Genomic DNA, 24110 nt, shown 5'->3' on the forward strand with positions numbered 1-24110 from the left:
ATCTATTTAGCATTGAGTGATCAGTTGTTTTTATTTTTTAAATGATTCCTTATCATCAGGGATTGAGCCTGCTAAAATACCTTAAAAACATATCCTTATCTTAAGTCTAACTCTTATGAGCTTTAAGACCCTAGAATGTATTTAAGTAAAACGAATGAACACATTATGTGTGAGATAAAATATAACCACAGCTTTTTTTTTTTTTTTTACAAAAACAATTAACCTATACCCACAAACACCCACACACACACACACACCCTCTTTTTTTAAATTTTATTTTTAATTAAATTTGAGGGGAGAGACAGAGCCATATACATTGGGGTTAACATAAGTACCCTATGCAAAACAGGAATTGTTAGGACCTGTGACCATTACAGACAACAGAACTTGTTGATCTTATAAAATGATTGGGCGAGAGAGACAGAGAGAGAGAGACAGACAGAGACAGAGACAGAGACAGTGTGAATATGATAAACGCACTATTCAAAATGGCATTGTTAAGACCTGGGCCCCTTACATGTATATTTAAAAAAGACCCCCAACCACTACAGGAAGAGCCGACCCATTCACACTCTACAGTTGACCAACAAGAACAACAAGAACAACCGGTTATGGGTGGCCTTGTTGTTCAGGGTTTTAGGGGTGTACACTTTCTGACGGATATGACGTAGGAATAATTAAGGAAATAACTCTAAAATCACGCCCCCCAATTATGACGTAGGAATATTAATAAGCTTAGGGCATACGTCATAACAAAATAGGCCGCGCCCAAAAAACCCTACTATCTACTCCTGTGTGGTGCATTTTCTCTCTCTCTATCTGTGATTTAATCCTTACTTATATACATATGTCCATGAACGTTTCTGGAGCTCATGTAAATCACATCACACGACGGGCCGTGATCTTTTCGGTCACTTTGAAAGTTTTGCTCATGACAATCCTTTTCTATTGCGGCACGATGGCTGCCACCGAGGATGGAATGTCGTCCGCAGTTGGCTGCAAGCTTGCCTGAAGCGCAGGAAAGGACTTACTCGCGACGTGCCACTTAAAGACTGAAGAAGTGGGGGTCGGCCTCACCGAGAGCCCTGAGGATTAGCTCACGTGGTAGAGCGCTCGCTTAGCATTGTAGCGTTATGTTGGGTGTATTTGGATAAGAGCATTTGGGCTCTGAGCTGAATCACTGATCTAAAGAAAACCTCTCCCCCCCAAAGTTATCAGATTCCCTTAGCTCATCAGCTTGGAACTGGTTTGCATCAAAGTGACAGTTTTGGGGAGGATGGCACCAAGAAGAGGCCAAAAAGTTTGGAATTCTGCTATGAGATGTCTGGAGAAAGGGGCCTGTAGGTGATAAAAACTCTTTGAAGTGGACGAGAGCCGAAATCCCGACATAGAGCTACGAACCCAGGCCAACCGGCATTTCCAAAAGATGGCATGGATTGACATCAGTCATAAATCAAGCCCCCCTCCAATAGGACACTGGGGGCTGAAACCGAAATCCAATCTCAAAAACTCAAGAACCAATCACCTCTTGATCTGACAGACTATAAGGAACAGCGGACAGTCTTTCTCGCTCTCTCTCACCTGAACCAGTAACTCGCTGCCACAGCTCAACCTGTAGCTCTGTTGCCAGAACCGGAACCAGAAACCAACTAAGTCTTTGCCGGCAACAGAAGAGTTAAACTGGGAGAAGGAGATTGAGCCGTACGAAGAATTCTTTTAAAGGACTTTATTAAATAAAGAACTTTACAGACTGCGCTGCCCGCCTGTGCCCACCTGATCAGTGGAGTTTTACAGCTGGACAATTGACTAAGTCGACTGTATACGAAAGTGTCAGTCATTTAAATAGCTATTTGAGTCTTAAGAAACTTGACCCTTGGAACAAACACGGCCCTGCTTTCCTCAAAGACTTTGTCTTCAAGTAAGTACGGTGAGAGACCCTGCTTGCCGAGAAGATTTTGTGCACAACCTTGGAGCCTTCAAACCAGTGGAAAATCTGTTTGGAAACGACTCTACTTTCGCGAAACCCCAACTTCCAGGTGTATCGACTGAGTGGAAGTTCTTGGACAAAGCCGAACCGGACTGCCTTTGTTCCAAACCACACGGACCTCGTGCCGTGTGCTGTTATCTGAGCCCGAAGCCAGAGAGGCCTCTCTGCGACGAAGTTCAGATAAGTTTAACAGTTTGGAGTTCATGATTCATGACATTTGAGAAATCAATTAGAAATGTTAATCTGTGATTCATAACTCTAGAATGTGTAATATCATTTAGTTTTCTTAAATATAAATGTGTGTTGCATTAAACTGTTTTGCTGATAATTTTAGAAATAAAATCTGTCAACGCCGAGAAATATCTTCTCATTCCTGTTTAACTGTTTAGTCTGAAATTGACACAAGTTAATAGACATTAGATTATTGGTGGCCCTGCCTATCCTTAATCATTGAATAATAATCAGTTAAGGGAAATTGTGGTAACAAGTAATGATAGGATCTTTCTCGGCACCTAAACGTGAATGAGACTGATATATATGTAACGAGAAGTTACCTGACATAAATACTAACCTGCGTAGTTATTTAATGTCTGACTAATAATACTAACGAGAGACTCACCTTCGTCTTACTAACCGGTATTGTAGTCAATGTGTTTATAATTTTTTTTGTTTAACGATTTGTGTTATCATATGAGATCCCATGGTCTTTGTTTTGGTCACGGAAGTGATTTGTCTTCGATTTGTTGATCTAGAGTTGAATTGTAATTAGTTTTTCCCTTTTGTATAATTAGTGTAGTGCTACATTTAGTCTTTGTTTTGAATACATTTGACAATTTATATCTTTGGAATTGGTGTCTGCGTCCAATTATTACAGAAATTGAGTTCTACAAGATTCCAGGATTCGTGATAAGGTGATACTATAAATTCACTTCTTTAATTGAAATGTATAAGTGTACCTTACGCTACAGCATGCGAGAGGCAGCGGGATCGATGCCCGCATTCTCCAAGGCCTCAGGCGCTCGTGCCCCGGTTTCGGGGGAGAGTCGCTCACTTTTCTTGCCGCAGACACAGGCGCAAGGCATTGCCTGTTTGCCGTAAGGTTATCAGACACAACGCGCCGGCGACGGCTGCAGCATTAGCACGCCGGCTGGCCCTTCCGAAGTTCCCCAAAAACGACCGAGATGCCGCTTCGACGTCGTAACCCCAGGAACGACCGCAAAGGCACTCCAACCCTCAATCTTCCGATCCGAAGTCAGACCGAAGAGACTGTATGATGTTTTAGATTAAAGATAGTATGCAGACCGAGCAAGTTAGATTTATCGAGCTAGCAAACAGCCATTGAGGCACCTGTTCGGGACGTACCCTGTAGAAATTCCTGTCAACGATAAAAGGATCAAACGGTGGAGAAAAAGCCCGCAGGATGTTTGTCAAAACTCTGTTTGTGGACTGAATGGCTTTCCCAGATTGGCAGGGACTGTTTTTGGTATTGACTGAGGGACAGTTGTAAAAGACAACCTCTCACCGGACCTCTGGCATACACCAAAGAAAGCCACCTCACCTCTCCCCCGGATCTCACAAAACACAATCCCCCCCGCCCCCAGGGAAGACAGACCGCAATCGGACTCGGGCTTGCACCTTTTGATTGGATGAACGGCCGCAAAACATTCTATGTCATTTTCTTTTAAAGCTTCACTCGTGCTTGTAAAAAACCGAGGTCTCACTGAAAGAATGCCCTGACGTGGTTGCTTCCAAGCTAGCTGGTTTACAAAATTCCTTTTCGCTTTAACGATGATTTCCAAGAAGGGAAATAATCTATCTGTAATCTGTCAACACAGGCACCTTCTTCTCCGATAAGCCACGCGGTCACCACCAGGAAGGTGAACGCACCAGGCCGACCCGGAGTTTTCGCCAATTCGTCTCCAAGCCTCCCAAGAGGGAACATAAACAGGCCTTATTCGCAGACACAGGCCCTCACGCAGGGAGACCACCGCTTCACCGCCGCTGCCCCTGCCAAGGGCCCCAGGTCCCACCGAGACTTGAACTCAGATCGCTGGATTCAGAGTCCAGAGTGCTAACCATTACACCATGGAACCAAGCCCGCTGCCCACCTCTTGCCCGTGACGAAGGTTTCTGCTCTACGCACACGTCTCGCTCTGTCGCACGGCCAAGTCTAGAGTGAGCCAAGTTGCGCCCAGAGTGCTGCGTGTGGCGGGTCACTTCCGGAGCCGTCCCTGGTGGTCTAGTGGTCAGGATTCGGCGCTCTCACCGCCGCGGCCCGGGTTCGATTCCCGGTCAGGGAAAGTGCATCTGTTGCTCTTCCCCTAGGACCTGTGTGGTGCATTTTCTCTCTCTCTATCTGTGATTAAATCCTTACTTATATACATATGTCCATGAACGTTTCTGGTAACTCATGTAAATCACGTCACACGACGGGCCGTGATCTTTTCGGTCACTTTGAAAGTTTTGCTCATGACAATCCTTTTCTATTGCGGCACGATGGCTGCCACCGAGGAAGGAAAGTCGTCCGCAGTTGGCTGCAAGCTTGCCTGAAGCGCAGGAAAGGACTTACTCGCGACGTGCCACTTAAAGACTGAAGAAGTGGGGGTCGGCCTCACCGAGAGCCCTGAGGATTAGCTCACGTGGTAGAGCGCTCGCTTAGCATTGTAGCGTTATGTTGGGTGTATTTGGATAAAAGCATTTGGGCTCTGAGCTGAAGCACTGATCTAAAGAAAACCTCTCCCCCCCAAAGTTATCAGATTCCCTTAGCTCATCATCTTGGAAGTGGTTTGCATCAAAGTGACAGTTTTGGGGAGGATGGCACCAAGAAGAGGCCAAATAGTTTGGAATTCTGCTATGAGATGTCTGGAGAAAGGGGCCTGTAGGTGATAAAAACTCTTTGAAGTGGACGAGAGCCGAAATCCCGACATAGAGCTACGAACCCAGGCCAACCGGCATTTCCAAAAGATGGCATGGATTGACATCAGTCAAAAATCAAGCCCCCCTCCAATAGGACACTGGGGGCTGAAACCGAAATCCAATCTCAAAAACTCAAGAACCAATCACCTCTTGATCTGACAGACTATAAGGAACAGCGGACAGTCTTTCTCGCTCTCTCTCACCTGAACCAGTAACTCGCTGCCACAGCTCAACCTGTAGCTCTGTTGCCAGAACCGGAACCAGAAACCAACTAAGTCTTTGCCGGCAACAGAAGAGTTAAACTGGGAGAAGGAGATTGAGCCGTACGAAGAATTCTTTTAAAGGACTTTATTAAATAAAGAACTTTACAGACTGCGCTGCCCGCCTGTGCCCACCTGATCAGTGGAGTTTTACAGCTGGACAATTGACTAAGTCGACTGTATACGAAAGTGTCAGTCATTTAAATAGCTATTTGAGTCTTAAGAAACTTGACCCTTGGAACAAACACGGCCCTGCTTTCCTCAAAGACTTTGTCTTCAAATAAGTACGGTGAGAGACCCTGCTTGCCGAGAAGATTTTGTGCACAACCTTGGAGCCTTCAAACCAGTGGAAAATCTGTTTGGAAACGACTCTACTTTCGCGAAACCCCAACTTCCAGGTGTATCGACTGAGTGGAAGTTCTTGGACAAAGCCGAACCAGACTGCCTTTGTTCCAAACCACACGGACCTCGTGCCGTGTGCTGTTATCTGAGCCCGAAGCCAGAGAGGCCTCTCTGCGACGAAGTTCAGATAAGTTTAACAGTTTGGAGTTCATGATTCATGACATTTGAGAAATCAATTAGAAATGTTAATCTGTGATTCATAACTCTAGAATGTGTAATATCATTTAGTTTTCTTAAATATAAATGTGTGTTGCATTAAACTGTTTTGTTGATCATTTTAGAAATAAAATCTGTCAACGCCGAGAAATATCTTCTCATTCCTGTTTAACTGTTTAGTCTGAAATTGACACAAGTTAATAGACATTAGATTATTGGTGGCCCTGCCTATCCTTAATCATTGAATAATAATCAGTTAAGGGAAATTGTGGTAACAAGTAATGATAGGATCTTTCTCGGCACCTAAACGTGAATGAGACTGATATATATATAATGAGAAGTTACCTGACATAAATACTAACCTGCGTAGTTATTTAATGTCTGACTAATAATACTAACGAGAGACTCACCTTCGTCTTACTAACCGGTATTGTAGTCAATGTGTTTATAACCTTTTTTGTTTAACGATTTGTGTTATCATATGTGATCCCATGGTCTTTGATTTGGTCACGGAAGTGATTTGTCTTCGATTTGTTGATCTAGAGTTGAATTGTAATTAGTTTTTCCCTTTTGTATAATTAGTGTAGTGCTACATTTAGTTTTTGTTTTGAATACATTTGACAATTTATATCTTTGGAATTGGTGTCTGCGTCCAATTATTACAGAAATTGAGTTCTACAAGATTCCAGGATTCGTGATAAGGTGATACTATAAATTCACTTCTTTAATTGAAATGTATAAGTGTACCTTACGCTACAGCATGCGAGAGGCGGCGGGATCGATGCCCGCATTCTCCAAGGCCTCAGGCGCTCGTGCCCCGGTTTCGGGGCAGAGTCGCTCACTTTTCTTGCCGCAGACACAGGCGCAAGGCATTGCCTGTTTGCCGTAAGGTTATCAGACACAACGCGCCGGCGACGGCTGCAGCATTAGCACGCCGGCTGGCCCTTCCGAAGTTCCCCAAAAACGACCGAGATGCCGCTTCGACGTCGTAACCCCAGGAACGACCGCAAAGGCACTCCAACCCTCAATCTTCCGATCCGAAGTCAGACCGAAGAGACTGTATGATGTTTTAGATTAAAGATAGTATGCAGACCGAGCAAGTTAGATTTATCGAGCTAGCAAACAGCCATTGAGGCACCTGTTCGGGACGTACCCTGTAGAAATTCCTGTCAACGATAAAAGGATCAAACGGTGGAGAAAAAGCCCGCAGGATGTTTGTCAAAACTCTGTTTGTGGACTGAATGGCTTTCCCAGATTGGCAGGGACTGTTTTTGGTATTGACTGAGGGACAGTTGTAAAAGACAACCTCTCACCGGACCTCTGGCATACACCAAAGAAAGCCACCTCACCTCTCCCCCGGATCTCACAAAACACAATCCCCCCCGCCCCCAGGGAAGACAGACCGCAATCGGACTCGGGCTTGCACCTTTTGATTGGATGAACGGCCGCAAACATTCTATGTCATTTTCTTTTAAAGCTTCACTCGTGCTTGTAAAAAACTGAGGTCTCACTGAAAGAATGTCCTGACGTGGTTGCTTCCAAGCTAGCTGGTTTACAAAGTTCCTTTTCGCTTTAACGATGATTTCCAAGAAGGGAAATAATCTATCTGTAATCTGTCAACACAGGCACCTTCTTCTCCGTTAAGCCACGCGGTCACCACCAGGAAGGTGAACGCACCAGGCCGACCCGGAGTTTTCGCCAATTCGTCTCCAAGCCTCCCAAGAGGGAACATAAACAGGCCTTATTCGCAGACACAGGCCCTCACGCAGGGAGACCACCGCTTCACCGCCGCTGCCCCTGCCAAGGGCCCCAGGTCCCACCGAGACTTGAACTCGGATCGCTGGATTCAGAGTCCAGAGTGCTAACCATTACACCATGGAACCAAGCCCGCTGCCCACCTCTTGTCACTTCCGGAGCCTAGTGGTCAGGATTCGGCGCTCTCACCGCCGCGGCCCGGGTTCGATTCCCGGTCAGGGAAAGTGGATCTGTTGCTCTTCCCCTAGGACCTGTGAGTAGATAGTAGGGTTTTTTGGGCGCGGCCTATTTTGTTATGACGTATGCCCTAAGCTTATTAATATTCCTACGTCATAATTGGGGGGCGTGATTTTAGAGTTATTTCCTTAATTATTCCTACGTCATATCCGTCAGAAAGTGTACACCCCTAAAACCCTGAACAACAAGGCCACCCATAAAGACCCCCCCCCCCCCTGAAGGCAACGCCCCGAAACTCTCCTCTCTATTTAAGACCCCGCGCTGCTTTTAGGCAATACCTCTTTAATTCTCAGCATCTGAAACATCCCGCTTCTTCAACATGTCTAGCGACATCAACATGAAACCCCGCAAGAAACAATCCCGGGCAAGGGTTCCTGTACTCACCAATTTGAAGATTGAACGCTCCTGGGTGTTGTTCTGGGGGGGTCGACGGGGTTACCGCTTTAAAAGGGATCCCAGCTATGTTGGAGTGGAGCTTTTTGCTTTGGGAGAGAAGGAGGGTACGTTGGAACCTTTTGAGACGGTGATTGAATACTCTTTTGAGGACTGGTTGAAGGTGATGGCATGGAGAGACCTGGGGCTTGTGGATAAGACTCTAGAAGGCTTGCAAGAGGGTCCAAGAGAAGGCGAAACGGAGTCTCCGACTCAGAGTTTTGAAAGGTGTGAATGGGAAAGCTTGCAGAACTACGGTACAGTGGTGAAGAGTCTATCTCTAACTACTGATCGTAAGGTTTTGTTTAGCAGTACCCTGATTACAAACCCTATTGAAGGGGTTGTGGAGGATCCAGAAAAACAGGTTACTGAAATTATGTTTGACGCCGTGGACTGGCCGTTCTTGAAAGAGGTCATAAACTGTATAAATGATGGTTTTGACATCTTGACCAAATGTTCACAACTGGATTCTGTTAGAAGGAGAATATGCTGGATTATGGATTATATATCCCCCTTGAATGACGACGACGATGATAAAACAGACGACCTGTGGGGGGTTGGAGGGGGGTCTGACGGCTCAGGGTCTACTCTCTTCTAAGAGGGCGGTGTGTCGTGACGTAGTGAAGAGATAGGATAAAAGGCGCAACAATTCATTCATGGTTTAAAATTAAAGAGAATGTCTTACCCGAAAGCTGCGGACGTCGACAGGCTCTACAGGCCTCTTCAAACCCGGGATCACCCCTGGTTCTATTCCCCAGATTTTGTATACACTCCGGAACCCTCTGACTGCGGTTACCCTCCAAGACCTCAGACCCCGGTCCCTCAGGACGAAACAACATGCGGAGCGATGGATGTCCAAATGAGTCTCGGGGATCCCCAGCCTCTGGAGCTCATGGAGGGCCTCGATTTTGCCGAACTGTCTACCGTCTGTGCGTCTCAGTCCAATGGATGTAGAAACACCCCACAAACCACCAGGCGACCCAATGAGCATCGGACGGTCTCGGGGGCGTGATGAAGACGCAGGATTTATGCCCGGGGTAGGTGTCCAAGTAAGCAGAGTGGTTAAAAGCACCCTGGTGTATATTCTGAGTGCTCTCATCGACCGAGCTCTGAAAGAAGTCTGTCGGGGGTGTGAAGTGAATCACCCCAGTCAGTTGAGACACAGTTGTTTGTTTGAACCAGACCGTTACTATTTCCTGTTCTATTTCAACGTGTTTTACAGAAGACTGAACAAACCGTGGCTGAAACCGGCACTAATCAAGGCTCTGTCTTACTCCCACATACATGTCACTGCTGGACAAGTCCAGAAAATCATAGATGAGATTTTGCTGGAGCTGAAAAAGGAGCCGTTTATAATAGAGAAACTTGGGCAGCTGCTCAATGACCTGGATGAGCCAAGTAGAAAAACCGCTGGCAAGCTAAAAGCTTATTTCTTCCGTAAAGAAGTTAAAGCTGGGGGCAGCGACGAAGAATTCGACATCTACGCCACTGATTCAGACTCTGACCTGAACTAAGGGACTTTGAACATGGGGAATGTTCTGGACTGCTGCTGCAACTGGTTCTGTCATCAACACTCTGCAGCTAACCTGAGAGCGCTATTACACCATGTGCTTGACAGAAAAGTAGCCAACGCGAGCCTTTTCTCTACAGATTTAACCATCGATGAGGATCAACTTTCAAACCTGGAAAAGTTAATGGTTGCTGTAACAAAGACCGGGGGGTACGAACACTGGGATGAAGCGCTCAAGGGGGCCAAGAATGATATTAGGCCATTTCATCAACATCTGTATGACCTTTTACTGAGCATGTTTAATACCCCTCTGTTTACTTTTAAAATAGGTCATATTGTTGTTTTATTTACATATGTAACTGAGGTGTGTGCCTACAAGATAAAGAAACAGGTATTTGTTGATATAGATCAAGTAACCAATCATCTGATTTCTTTTTGTCTGGACCGTAGAAAAAATTGTTGTGTATGTTATACTTTTCTCAAATGTCTAAAAAGGGGTATCTGCTCTCCTGAAGTTGAATAAAAAACCTTGTATAAAAACTTTGCGCATAGTGTGGGTCTGTGTGTTTATTTGGCAGAATGACTCAGCAAGCTCCCCAAATGCATGAACTATACTACAACCCAGCCAAGATTGGGGGTTTGGCGGGTAAGAAGGGTTTTCAAAGAGGACTCGCTGAGGCCGGCGTGAAGGTTAATGATGTGGTTGTTTCAGAATGGTTACGGGAACAAGACGCCTATACCTTACATAAACCTCTCAGGATTAACTTTAAAAGAAACCGTGTATATGCAACTGACATAGACTCACAATGGCAAATGGATCTAGTCGATATGTCAAATTTATCAAAACATAACAATGGTCACAAATTTATGTTGATGTGTATCGATGTGTTATCAAAATATGCCTGGGCTCGCATTCTACATAATAAAACAGGTCGGGCGGTGACAAGGGCCTTTGAGGATATATTGTCCCAGGGACGATGTCCTAAAAAACTGCAGACTGATAAAGGAAAAGAGTTTCTCAACAGAGAATTTCAGAATCTACTGAAGAGACACAAAATACATCATTTCACCACCGGTAATGAGCTTAAGGCATCGGTGGTGGAGAGGTTTAACCGCACCATAAAGACCAAAATGTGGAGATATTTTACAGCGGTCAACACGTTCAAGTATTTTGATAAAGTTCAGGATTTTATCGATGCTTACAACCAAGGGTATCACGCCAGTATTAAAATGAAGCCTATAGATGTTGATCAAAGTAATTCTTTTAAGGTCTATAAAAAATTATATGGCCCATTTATTAAGAAGGGGAAAACTACTTATAAGTTCAACATCGGTGATGTGGTTCGCGTTTCAAAGCTAAGGAGTACTTTTGCCAAAGGTTATGAACAAACATTTTCTGACGAATATTTTACAGTTACCGAACAGGTGGCTAGAGACCCCCCCGTGTACCGGTTAAAAGACTATGACGGGGAGGATATAGAAGGAACGTTTTACGAAGCCGAGTTACAAAAAATTATTGTGGGTAAAGACATTGTATACAGAGTTGAAAAGATATTAGCTGAGAAAACCCAGAACCGGAAAAAATATGTGTCGGTGAAATGGCTTGGATGGCCTGAAAAGTTCAATAGTTGGGTCCCGGAACAACAGGTTTGTGATATTCAAGCCTTATAACAACATGCCCGCTGGTGTGATGGGGTCATTACTTTCGATACTCAAGATGGAATCAGGAGGCTTCTACGTGACTCTACCCAGTAACGCCTCTCTCGATATATACCCTAAAAATGAAATATCCAGTTACACGGTACAATTTGGAAAATCTATAGATCTAAGGGGGTCGTGGGAAGTGGGGTTGGCGGAAATACAGTATCCTTACACTTGGGCTGTTTTACAAGATAAGGATGCCACCTTCGCCATTTTTGACGATGTTAAAAAGAGTCAATGGACATTCACGATGCAAGGAGGTTATTATGACAATGTGGATACAATATTAGATGAGATGCATAAACAGTTCTCAGAAGGCACCCCCAACATCAAGCTATATTACAACCCTATTAAAAACAGAGTGTACAAGGTGTCAAAACCTGGTATTAGCATTCAAACCAAAGGACAACTGGGGCGTATATTAGGGTTCTATTCTGACACAGAGAGCAGGTTCTCAGAAGTGGTGGCACCCTTCCCGGCTGACATCAGTGGCGGCTTTTACACTCTTTATGTGTATACGGATATCATAACACACCAGAGGGTCGGGGATAGCTATGTCCCCCTTTTGAGAAATGTACTTATTAAAGGTAAAAGCAATGACATGGTCACAATTACTTATGACAAGCCACACTACGTACCAGTCTCAAAGACCCACTTTGACAACATCACGATCGAAGTAAAATCGGATCAGAATATCAACGTACCCTTCCGCTTCGGTAAAGTTATTGTCAAACTACATTTTCGACCCCTGAAACAGTGTGTACATTATTAAAATGGCTACCTCGAGGGGTTATGTAGATCCTAGCGCCTATGTGGATTATTACAAGATGCAAGCCGTGAACGGCTTGCCCGGTTTTGTAGGAGCCCCCACAATGTATGGAGCCGGTCTAGGAGGACTCTTTCGTGGTCTCTTTAGAATGGCCGTACCCCTGCTTAAGAGAGGCTCTGCTATAGCCAGACCCCACTTGAAATCAGCGGCTAAAAATATTGTTAGTGACGTGTTCACCAATGTTATGAACCGGGCAGCTAGCCATGAGCAGCAGGAGGGTTCGGGTCTCATGGTAATGGCGAGGAGGGGGGGTAAAAGAAGAAACAGTATGTGTCCACCAGGGCGACGAAGATCCGTGGCTAACAAAAAACGAAGAAGCTCTCATTCTCCAACATATCGTGGAAACACTCGGAGAAGGAAGCAGCACAAGAAAAAACCTGCAAAAAGAAAGTCTCAAAGAAAGACAAATAGAGCCTCAGGATACATCTTTTAAAAATGTCTTTTGTCCACAGTCTATCGGAAGAATGCGTCAAATCAGAACTGGATCTGTTTACAGTTCCATACACTCAAACGAGTATAGATAAGAGCATATATGTAGAGATACCCCCTCTTTCCGCAATTTCAGATACGGCCCCTCTGGAGTTTTTTATTGCTGGCAATGGCGAGGATTATATTGATTTGAATAACACATTTATTTTAATGAACTGTAAAGTGACTGATGAGGATGGCGATGCAATCGAGAAGACGGCCAACGCTGGGGTCATCAATTACCCGGTGGCCACCATGTTTTCACAGGTGGATGTGACCCTGGGAGATCGGCTCATTAGTCAAAGCAGCAATACTTACCCCTATAGGGCCATGATGGAGTGTATCCTTAATTATAGTGAGGAGACCCTAAGCAAACAGTTCAGCCCCGGCCTTTTCTTCAAAGACACCCCGGAAGCTATGGACGACCAGGATCCAGAGGGACTCAATAAGGGTTTGCAAAAAAGAACGGCCTTTTCAACAGAAGGGAGGACCTTTGAGCTAATGGGACATATTCATGCAGACATATTTTTCCAAGAAAAACTCATGCTCAACGGGGTAGACATTAAAATTAAAATGATCCGTAGTAAAAGTGCTTTTTGTCTGATGACCCCTGATACTGAAAAATATAAACTGACCATATTATCGGCCTCGCTGTTTGTGAAAAAAGTATCCGTCTCCCCGGCGGTTAAACTAGGACATGCGCAGGCTTTAATGACGGCAAACGCCAAGTACCCGATCGAAAGAGTCTATATGAAAGTCCACAGTATCCCCGCAGGGACACGGGTGATGAACCAGGAAAATCTGTTTCTAGGCCAGCTCCCAAAACAGGTTATTATAGGTCTCGTGGATAATGATGCATTTACCGGGGTTTACAACAAGAACCCCTTTAACTTTAAACATTATAACGCGGAATTTATAGCACTGTACGTCGATGGTGTGCAGGTTCCATCCAGACCTTTTCAACCTGACTTTGAAAACGGCAACGCGGTTCGTGAATATTACAGTCTAGTACTGGCTACGGGTCGCCATCTCAAGGATCAACCTCTGCTGATCGATCGCCGGGAATACTGCAGCGGTTACACCCTGTACGGTTTCAACCTGACCCCTGACGAAGAGTGTGGACAACATTTTTCACTGATGAAGACGGGCAATATGCGTTTGGAGATGCGTTTCAAGCAGCCTCTACCACGCACTGTAAATATGGTCGTGTATGCTGTGTTTGACAACATTATTGAGGTGAATCAGAGGAGAAACGTTCTGTATGATTATTATTAAAATGAACACCAGAGAGCTCAACCACATCATGAATGCCCTGGACGGCTCACGGAAAGTGTTTCAAGGAGTCTACGCCTGCGACCAGCTGCCTAAATTTAAGATCAAGAATTTACCTGCAATGTACATAATCAACACACACCCTAAAAATATGCCCGGAGAACATTGGCTGGCTATTTATCTAAGGGAGGACCGCCGTGGGGAATTTTTTGATTCCTATGGAAACCCCCCGGATTTCAGACCTTTCCCTCGGAAGATCAATAACTTTCTGCTCAACAACTGTCAAGAAACCATTTACAGCGGTCGTCAAGTACAAAGTCTTCAGACCTTCACTTGTGGTCAACACTGTGTGTTTTTCTTATATCATAGATCTAAAGGAAGGTCATACCCCGATATTATGTCCTTGTACAGTGAGGATTTAGGCCAAAATGATAAAAAAGTGGCAGAGTTTGTCAGGACACTGTGGACCCCCCCTTATAACACAATTACTTACGACCCTAGCCAGCCATGTATACAGATGGGGTGTTCTTGTGAGGATTTTAAAAGATGTCATGCGTGTTAAAGTGAAAAAATAATGAAAACAGCCTTTGAATCATTAGTTTTGTTTTTATTCAACACAAATCTTATACAAAGCAGGGTTATGTTATAAATAAATGTACAACATTTGAAAATAAAAATAAAAAATAAAAAAATTGTTTGTCGGTTCCTTATTTACAGGGGAGACAAATAAAAACATGAGATTAATAAGCTTCCCAACGATGGATAGATCCTGAGGAGGGTTGCTCAACACGGTCAGAGTAATGAGATATCGGCGTCAGATCAGTCACCACCTCTTTACACAGACGGATTTTTTGTCACGTTTCCTGGTTAGGGACTGTTGATTGGGGCATGTTCAGACAGGCCATCGCCTGTAGGAAAGCATTCCAGCCTACAGGTCGGCGACTATCGGGTACCTTATTAGTGCTAGTGACACTCTTCAACAAATCAAACATGTGTGAACCTTTGATCAGTTGTCCTTTAAAAACAAATTCACCCTGTTCATTCCAAGTCGTTACCCGCGGTTTCTGAACCATTTTGTGCAGAATATATTCTGCATGTCTTTTGCTTCTGGCCGGCATGTTTCTCAAAACATCCGTTACAACATCTCCCTCTGAACTCTCAACAGGTTCGGGCACCGCAACATCTTTATCAACCGTACCCCCCGCATCAGTCCCAGAACCATTTTCTTGAGAGGCCATGGTTAAAGTTAAAATGTTTTGATCTTTTTCACCCTGTCTAACCAGACGGAGGTAGCACTGTAACGTGTTGCTATACATCTGGGCTTTGGAATACTGATTTAAATCGGCCCTGGCCAGTATAGCTTTCATTTCAGAGTCCAGGTTGTTTTCGGCCGTTTGTCTAATGGGCTCTGGCCCGACAACATTTTTTCTCAGTTTCTCAAGCTGCTCCTGAGGGATCAAAAACATTTTCTGAGCATATTCCATTATTAACCCACTCTGGAAGCTAGAAGACTGGTTAGGAAAGGCACGGCTATGCTCAACAGCGGTCCTATAAAACCTCCGGTTTGATTAATCTTCTTTCTTTTTCTTTTAATAGAATACTTCTTATTAGCGATGATCTTGATAACCGCTTTTTGTTTTTTGAGTTTAGAATGTTGAGAAGGGGTTAGGGGTATATTACCGCGTAAGATGTTAAAAGCTATTTCACACAGGGTCTCGATCAAATCCGAGGGGGCCCCTGCCAGCACAGCTTTCCTATGGCGCGGGCTCCCCTCAAATAACATTTGCAAAAGCGGCAGATTTCTTTTAATCCGAACAGACATTCTTATTTATTTCCTTTTCTTTAGCACATACACTGCCGGCCAATCGGGCGGGCACAAACCTGTTCTGAGGCGAAAGTCTTCTGGGGTTTGTGCTTTTAAGTCCACAATCAAGTACCCGTAGGGTTTTTTGGTGGCATCCTCAAATGCCTCCAAAAAGAATTTGGTCTGGTTAGGGTACATTTGACGAGCCAAGACGGTGACCTGTAGTTTATCTCTGGGGTTTTTAAAAAGAATTATATAATTGGCATTTAAATTAATAGTGCGGCTTTTTTTACCTTGAAAAAATAGATTTTGAACTAAATAAATAATACTTAAATTCCTATGATGAGTGTACTTTGTGAAAGCTTTTTCCACTTCACTGTTGTCACCGGCCTGCTCCATCAGGTCATCAAGGATCACTAGATTAGTTTGTCCGGGCGGGAACAGGTCATCGTCACACAACGAGGCGGGGAGACCTTGCACAAATTTCAGATTATTTTTTTTTGATGCCAAATCATCGTAGAGAGGTTGCCAGCAAGAGTAACACCACACTATGTTGTCAAGAGCTTGGGACACGGTTGCGTCCACATCTTCTATGATGTTCTTTATAAGATAGCTCTTACCCGAATTGGAGGGACCGGCTATAATACAGGAGAAAGGGTGTTGAAGTCTGTTATCAAAACCACTGCTAATATCCATAAGGCAGAGTGGTATAATCAGTCTTCAACACTCTTTTATTGTACACCACCCTGAACCGTTTGTTTAGTGATCTATTTTCCAATGTGTACCCCTTTTTATTGTGATAGATCTGATTTCCGGCTGTAATAATCTCGCGAGGAGGCGCGTCTTTCTCGGTTACAAAACTTTGTACCAGGGTCGTCAGAGACTTGATGTTAATGAGCTTGTTGTTACAATGGTTCAGAGTGAAACCCTTAACTTTCATACAGGTCTTACCCGCAGCCGTTCTGTATGCGTAAGTCTTAGGACCCCCTGAAACAAACTCCACTATGTGGTCCTGAGGATCTAGCTCGCTCGTTAACTCCCCAAGGTAGTCCCCGAGGGGAGGGACCCAATCCCCTGGCCTGGTGACAAAGATTACAGAGTCAGTATCATGATAGAGCGTGCGTTCCTGCAGCTGATCCATTAAGTTGTACAGTTCAAGCCGGGCGTAAGCCGTGGTAAAAACCGCTATGAAAACATTAACGTTTCCCTGTTTGGTGGGGAAATCTTTAGGGGCCCTCCACTGGACCTGTGCCACGTGGTCATTTAAGAATTGAAAGTGTGATACTGCATGTTGTTTGGAAAAGATAAATTCTATAAACTGTTCAGGGGTTTTAATCAAGGTTGTGTTTAGACGGTTATTTCTTTCCCCAAACTTACCCCACAGACTGTTTAAAATCAGTTTGGACATTTGTCTCTTGGCGGGGTTTACAGTTATGTTCCCCGGCTCTAGACGGATCCCTTCCTTTTCAAAATATTGCTGAACGTACCGCTCTTTGGCAGCGGAGTCAACACACCATGAGGGATAGCCCGATGCCTCCTGTTTCCCTATCAGATGGGTCATAATGTACTCAGCAAAAAGAGTATCAGATTTTTCAGAAAAATGCCAAACCTCATACACCTTACCGACTCTGTAACCTTTCTCCACCGCCTTGTCAAGCTCAATGCTACACCAGACACCCGTCAGCGCTCTCTCGTCATCACTGTGCAGACAAGAGGTATTTTGATTTTCAGTTTCCACACACGTTCTACACAGAGGGAACATCAATTTTCCCGAACACCTGTAAGGCAACACGGGTAGGAACAGCTCACGAGGAGGGTACATGGTGACTTTGATCAAACCAAAGTACTGTCCGATTTCGAGAAAGTCACGATAAACAATGGTTGGATGCCCCACCGGGTACATTTTGGTCTTGTTGACATAAGGGTACAGACTGGTGAAATCATAGTAATCTACTCTCTCACCCTCCTTTACCTCATAATGTAAACAGAGGGCGTTGGTACGACCCCCAAATAACGCATCCCTGGGCTCTAGACGTTCAGGAAAGTCCAAGGTTTCCATAAACCGTTGTACCCCCACATCCTGTTGCTTCAGGGTCGTCCACGCGTGTTCCCAAATCACCAGTACATTCAAACCATAGGTGTTTTTTAAAGTTTCAATTCGTTCCTGGAAATCATAGTACATATCACCGCAGAGTTTTTGTGTTACGGGGTTAAAGGTGTTTGGGTCGAAGCACTGAGGACAGCCATGGTAAATACAACCAGCAAACTCATAAGCGGTACGCCGCCCGGACACGTCGCTAAAACCGTCTAAGTAGTAAGGACCCATTTTGACTTCCCCTTGATTTAAAGCATGTCTGATGAAGATGTTATCCCGGGCACTCAGATATTCCAGCCACTGTATGGAGACAGTCGAAAAGTTCTTTTGTCTAGCACGATAGTTGTCAGAAGTGGTGTCCGCTATAGTGTTTTTCTGCAAGAAATTGGATCGATACATTTTCATGCAGAGAGACGCTATGGTCACACTTTGCAAAGGGTCGAGACCCGACGTGTTGATAACCTCGGTGCGGAAACGCAAACAGGCTTCTTTAAGGATCACCACATCATTTTTACAATAAGCGGCCATCTCTTCTCGGAAATCAAAAACACCCCCCTTAACCGTATTGTACCATTTAAAGAATTCCTCCCTCTCATGAGACATCATAGTATCAACCCCATAATAAGAGGCGGGCGGGTAGGACCCTCGATAATTTTGAGTGTCCTTAGTATTAAAAAAATGGCAGAACCAACCTTTCTTCTGAGCCTCAAAACCCAGAGCTTTAGGCAAAGCGCTCAATTTCATGGGGAGGAAATTTAACGAGTCTATGTAACGTTGGTTGAAAGCCTCGTCGGTGAAACACATGATCTTGCTACCCTGAGCTATTATTTTTGGGGTCACCCCATTTTCCACCAGATACTTCATCAATATGTAAGAATCATAACCCTTAGCATTGTGGGCAATAAATGTGTAATTGAGGTATTTTGGACCGCGATACCGCGTAAAGAAATCCCTGACACAACTCTCACCGCTAGCTGACCACTCACAATCCAACATGTCAATACAGTGTATATAATTAGCAACATGGACCCCGTTTTCTTGCCGGCATTCAAAATCAAAAAAGACATACCGGTTGTGCGGCGGCTCCTTTTTAACCGGCTGAATAAAGCACTGGTGTTCAGACCCCGGGGTTAAATCCGCATTACAGATCCTACATCTCGGTTCCAGACATTTGTGTGGTTTAACCTCATGAAAACGGTACTGGAGGCAACACTGCGGGCAATATTTAGTTTGATCACAATAACTCCGTTTTTTAACCCCCTCAGCAGCGGCCCTCTGCACCTTATGTTCGGAAAAACAGAACGCGGAGAGACAAATCCTTAAGCAATCTTTACATCGGATGGTAGGGGCCAAACCCTTACGACATTGCGGATTGAAACAGACGTTACAGTAACCGTCACAGCGGTGCTTAAGCTTATCATTGAAGGCCTTATAACACCAATGACAAACATACGAACAACCCAAAAAAGCCGTCAAACTCTTTATTCCAAAGTAATGACTATCACTTAGGAAGAGAAACAGTGTCTGTGTATGGGTTTCAGGATGTGTCTGAAATTTCACAAATACTTCCTTTACCTCACAACGGTACCACACAACAATTTTTAAAGACAACAACTCCTCAAACATGGCAATGTCTGAAAAGGCAACCATCTGTTGAGAGTTTAAGCCGGCCCTCTGATGAAGCATTAAAGCCTCTTGCATAGCTTGGGGTTCAGGCATGTCGGGGGTGAGTAGTTTTATTAAACTGTAAGCAAAACAGAGCTTATTGTCCCCATTGGAACTCACCACTAATTGCCTGAGCTTGTTCCTAATTATGTCGTTCTTCAAGCATTTCGACAGTCTTCTAAGCGCCCCACCCTCAGGGTTAGGAACCACATTCATTACCAGAGACAGACTTTCATCAGCTAAGATGGATGCGTTACTTTGCAATAACGCTTCGATTTTAGCCAGAAATTCATCAACATCTAAATTATCTCCACTCAGCATTACAGATAGGTTGCTAAACAAATCATCCCCTCTGAGTTCTAACTGTACAACATCTCGAGGTCTGACCCTTTCAGCAACCTGTTCAAGCATGTTTTGCAAGGCCTCGTGTATGTTGACAAATATTTCTGCATAATTGTCACAATTTAAAAGTTCTGCAAAATTAAAACGCTGAATCATTTCAAAATTGTTATAGGCCGGTCTATCTATAATCACGGGATCACTGGTACTTTTGGACACATCATCATTTTGAACAAAGCCTTCAACCCCTACATTCTCACAGAGCATGTCATCCACAGCCTTATCAGTCTCAGAACCCTCCACATTCCGAACACCCCCACCGCTGACATCTACAAAACCCCCTTTTTGAGGAGGCTCATTTAAAGCCTGTAAAAGTCCTTCAAAGATATCCACCCGGTTAATGTCAAGACCCTCCTCTATAGTGACGGCTGCTTCTGCCGCCGTACTGTGTTCTAATTGTCTCAAATCATTTATAATAGGGGCAGAATTTGGTCGGGGTAGCGTCTCCAAAGCCTCCACCATTTCAAACAAATCGGGGTGAACTAGGGGTTGAACCTCTATAAGCGCTACCGTTGGGAGGTGGTTATTTAGATCATTGACCATCTGTAACAGGTCGGGGTTCACGGTAAGTCTGGTAATTCACATTCTATCGGTGGTGATTGGGGGTTATTTAAATCATTTATCATTTGTAATAGTTCCTGGTTCATTGGGACATCAGAGGAGTTCACAACAGGGCCGAGGGTGTTCTCTCGGGAAGGTCTTTTTGGGGCCCTAACTTGTTCATAATCCTTTAGTTTGTGAGTTCTTTTACCAAGTCCGGACATTTTTTTTATTTTTTATTTTTCCAACAACCCACAATAGTAAGGCGTTTTGTATCTATTAAAACATTAAATACGGTACAATTCGTTAGTAAGGGTATTAATAAGGGTGTTTTGGCTCTCTATCACAAGGTTTTGCCCCACTAACACAAGTCTTTGATTTAGTAACAAGGTATGTAGCAACTCATGCCGACCTTCAGGAAGTAGCTCCGGGGGATGGTGTCCTGGCTCAGCTGCAAAGGATGGTCGCTCCGGTAAATCTCGGTCGAAGGAGGCAGGGAGCGAGCGTATACTCACGGACGGAGACCAAGAAGGCCTTTGCGGTGACACCCTGGCCAATCGCGGTGTACTGTTCAGCGTTTCTGTAGCCAAGAAACGGGGCTGGGGGGACGATGTTGAAACCAGTCCGTCGTTGGGTGGTGTGTCAACCCTGACTGACGGCGACCCCTGAGGTTGTTGGTTGCCTGTATTTGTTCCGCCCGACAATGCGGCGGGCTGAATCTGGATTGTTGAATTACCCCCAGAAGGCTGTGGCCTGAGTAGATGTTGGGGGGTCTCCAAGACCACCGTGGGGGATCCTCTCGGTGATCTCTCCGGGGAAGATGTTTGATCCCACTTAGACGGGGTAATTGTCCTCAATAGCTCATCCACAGAATGACTATCCCAAGAGTCTTGGGAAGAATAAAAATATACATTACATTTACATCTTTAAACGGCGACAGAAATCAAACTTAAAACAGCATGTCCAGGAACTTCAAAACCTTTAGCTTTTTTAGACCTTTGAAAATAGGCTTAGACATTCACTACAACGCCTTATTATTTACAGACAATATATTTATTAGGACTTGATAATAAATGTAAAACAGAGAAGCCTCTGTAAATAAACTGTTTCTTAAATGTAATATTGTTAATAAAACACTTTTTATACACACACACACCACATTTCATTTTTAAACGAACCTTCCAAGTGTAAACGCTTCCTGATCCCGGGACTTCCTGTTTCACAAACGTTTTCACGATCTGTTTAAATATTAAATACAATGAACACCTTCAAGCCTTTTCCTACAGCCACTTTAAAACAGAAGTATAATTGCGGGAGATAAGCCAAACAACTTACTAAAACCTTTCGGACAGCTTTACTTCCTAACCAGATGGTCGGGCAATCGGTCATTTCTAAACACATGCCCCAGAAACAAGCCTAGACCTGTCCGGACTTCTAAAGATCTTTCCCAGAACCCCCAAGACCTACAGGAAATGGGCACCCCTCGCTTAAATATTAGCCCTCAACGGGCAAACAAAACCCTTTTAAAAACATTAAAGTTTGAAAGATCTTACTTACCTCCAAAGAATAATCGTTTCTTATGTTTTTCAGCTGGTTTAGCTTTTTGCACTTCTGTGAAGGTAAGAGACATGTTTAACCTTTAACCACCCCGCTTTATAAAAAGCTTTAACCTCTTACAAGCGGCAGATATATACTCACCGCTATCAGATACAGGGGCTGACGGCCTTTCAGATTCTTGAAAGGTTACGGTTCTCGAAGGTAAAACTAAACAAGCCCTCGATGTGGAAGGCCTTTCGTTGTCTCGAACCACGTTTCTTAATACTGTTAGAAAGGATATTTTTTTAAATTAACAAAACGGGCCTCAAACATCTTACAGAAACGTTATACAAACAAACAGGGGTTTAGTTCTTACCCGGTCGGCAGACAGCCTGTCTAGGGACAACCACTTCTCTTGGTTGATCCTCGGAGACATTAATCACAGGCCTTTCGATAGTTTCTGTGTAATTAAAGAGACCGCCATTAATATATATTAAAACGTTTTCATAACTCTAATGAGCCGCTTCAAAACACAACCACACACCCATACATAAGAACCCTTGAGCGCAAACACAAAAATCTTACCGTCGTTGTTCCAGATGATCTCCTCAGCATTGGGAATTAACTCCTGTTGACTGGCTGAAAAATAATTTTACAGAACTTAAAACAGATGTTATAACCTTATTTACAATACATGCCCACAACCCGCTCTGGGTCAATGAAAATAATCTGAAGACTTACCTAAAAACTCGTTTAAATCAAAGTCGTTGATGTTGTTTCCGGACATTGTTGATCTTTAGGCTTAAATCGAAAGGTCAGTATGAGTCTGTCGAGCTGAAGACCAGACCTTCATACTTATACTGATGGCCGGATGCCGGATCTGCTTGTAAGGCATTGTTCTGGGCTGGCCTTTGTGCCGTCCTGTTACCAATTAACATATCAAAACCAACCAATAAAATGACCCTGCATCAATTTCAAATAGAAACCAAGATGGCGACGATCTCTCTCCTCTCTACTCTAAACTTTTATTAGAACCTTTTGGTCTCTCAAAAAAACATTTTTAAGCATCAAGACCTATAGTCAATAAACACTAAGAATATTTCAGGCCTTTATACGCGCTAAAAAACAACCTGAGCCAAGAAAATAACTATAAAGATCTAAAATAAGTAGCGCTTTTACAGTGATTTTTTTTTTTTTTTTAATAGCGATGCTTTCTTTGGTATTAAACAAGTCACAAACTACTCAGAACAGCGTTTATCCCCACAAAAGAGATATTTGGGTTTATTTTACAAAGCTTATAAATTATATAGTTTAAAAGTATTCTGAATGTTTTGAGACCACACGCCATGCCTACGTTTGTCTGAGCCCACCCCCGTCCCCCGTGGTGTGAGTGATTTAGCCTTGAGTGTTGTGATCTATTTAGCATTGAGTGATCAGTTGTTTTTATTTTTTAAATGATTCCTTATCATCAGGGATTGAGCCTGCTAAAATACCTTAAAAACATATCCTTATCTTAAGTCTAACTCTTATGAGCTTTAAGACCCTAGAATGTATTTAAGTAAAACGAATGAACACATTATGTGTGAGATAAAATATAACCATAGCTTTTTTTTTTTTTTTTTTTTTTTTACAAAAACAATTAACCTATACCGACAAACACCCACACACACACACACTCTCTTTTTTTAAATTTTATTTTTAATTAAATTTGAGGGGAGAGACAGAGCCATATACATTGGGGTTAACATAAGTACCCTATGCAAAACAGGAATTGTTAGGACCTGTGACCATTACAGACAACAGAACTTGTTGATCTTATAAAATGATTGGGCGAGAGAGAGAGATATAGAGACAGACAGAGACAGAGCCAGTGTGAATATGATAAACGCACTATTCAAAATGGCATTGTTAAGACCTGGGACCATTACAGACAACAGAACTTGTTGATCTTATAAAATGCTTGGGCGAGAGAGACAGAGAGAGAGAGACAGACAGAGACAGAGACAGAGACAGTGTGAATATGATAAACGCACTATTCAAAATGGCATTGTTAAGACCTGGGCCCCTTACATGTATATTTAAAAAAGACCCCCAACCACTACAGGAAGAGCCGACCCATTCACACTCTACAGTTGACCAACAAGAA

At 43.7% G+C, this 24110-nt stretch overlaps 3 non-coding genes across 3 annotated transcripts; 1 reads left to right on the plus strand and 2 right to left on the minus strand.

Moving 5' to 3' along the window:
- Window positions 1–4008: 4008 nt before the first annotated feature.
- trnaq-cug (transfer RNA glutamine (anticodon CUG)) lies at window positions 4009–4080 on the minus strand. The gene has a single exon. It is a non-coding gene; the product is annotated as a tRNA-Gln (tRNA).
- A 135-nt stretch (window positions 4081–4215) lies between these two features.
- Window positions 4216–4287, plus strand: trnae-cuc (transfer RNA glutamic acid (anticodon CUC)). Its single transcript has one exon. It is a non-coding gene; the product is annotated as a tRNA-Glu (tRNA).
- Window positions 4288–7532: 3245 nt separating this feature from the next.
- Window positions 7533–7604, minus strand: trnaq-cug (transfer RNA glutamine (anticodon CUG)). The gene has a single exon. It is a non-coding gene; the product is annotated as a tRNA-Gln (tRNA).
- Between the last annotated feature and the right edge of the window lie 16506 nt (window positions 7605–24110).

The sequence above is a fragment of the Amia ocellicauda genome, chromosome 6 (assembly GCF_036373705.1).
Source record: "Amia ocellicauda isolate fAmiCal2 chromosome 6, fAmiCal2.hap1, whole genome shotgun sequence".
Lineage (NCBI taxonomy): Eukaryota > Metazoa > Chordata > Actinopteri > Amiiformes > Amiidae > Amia > Amia ocellicauda.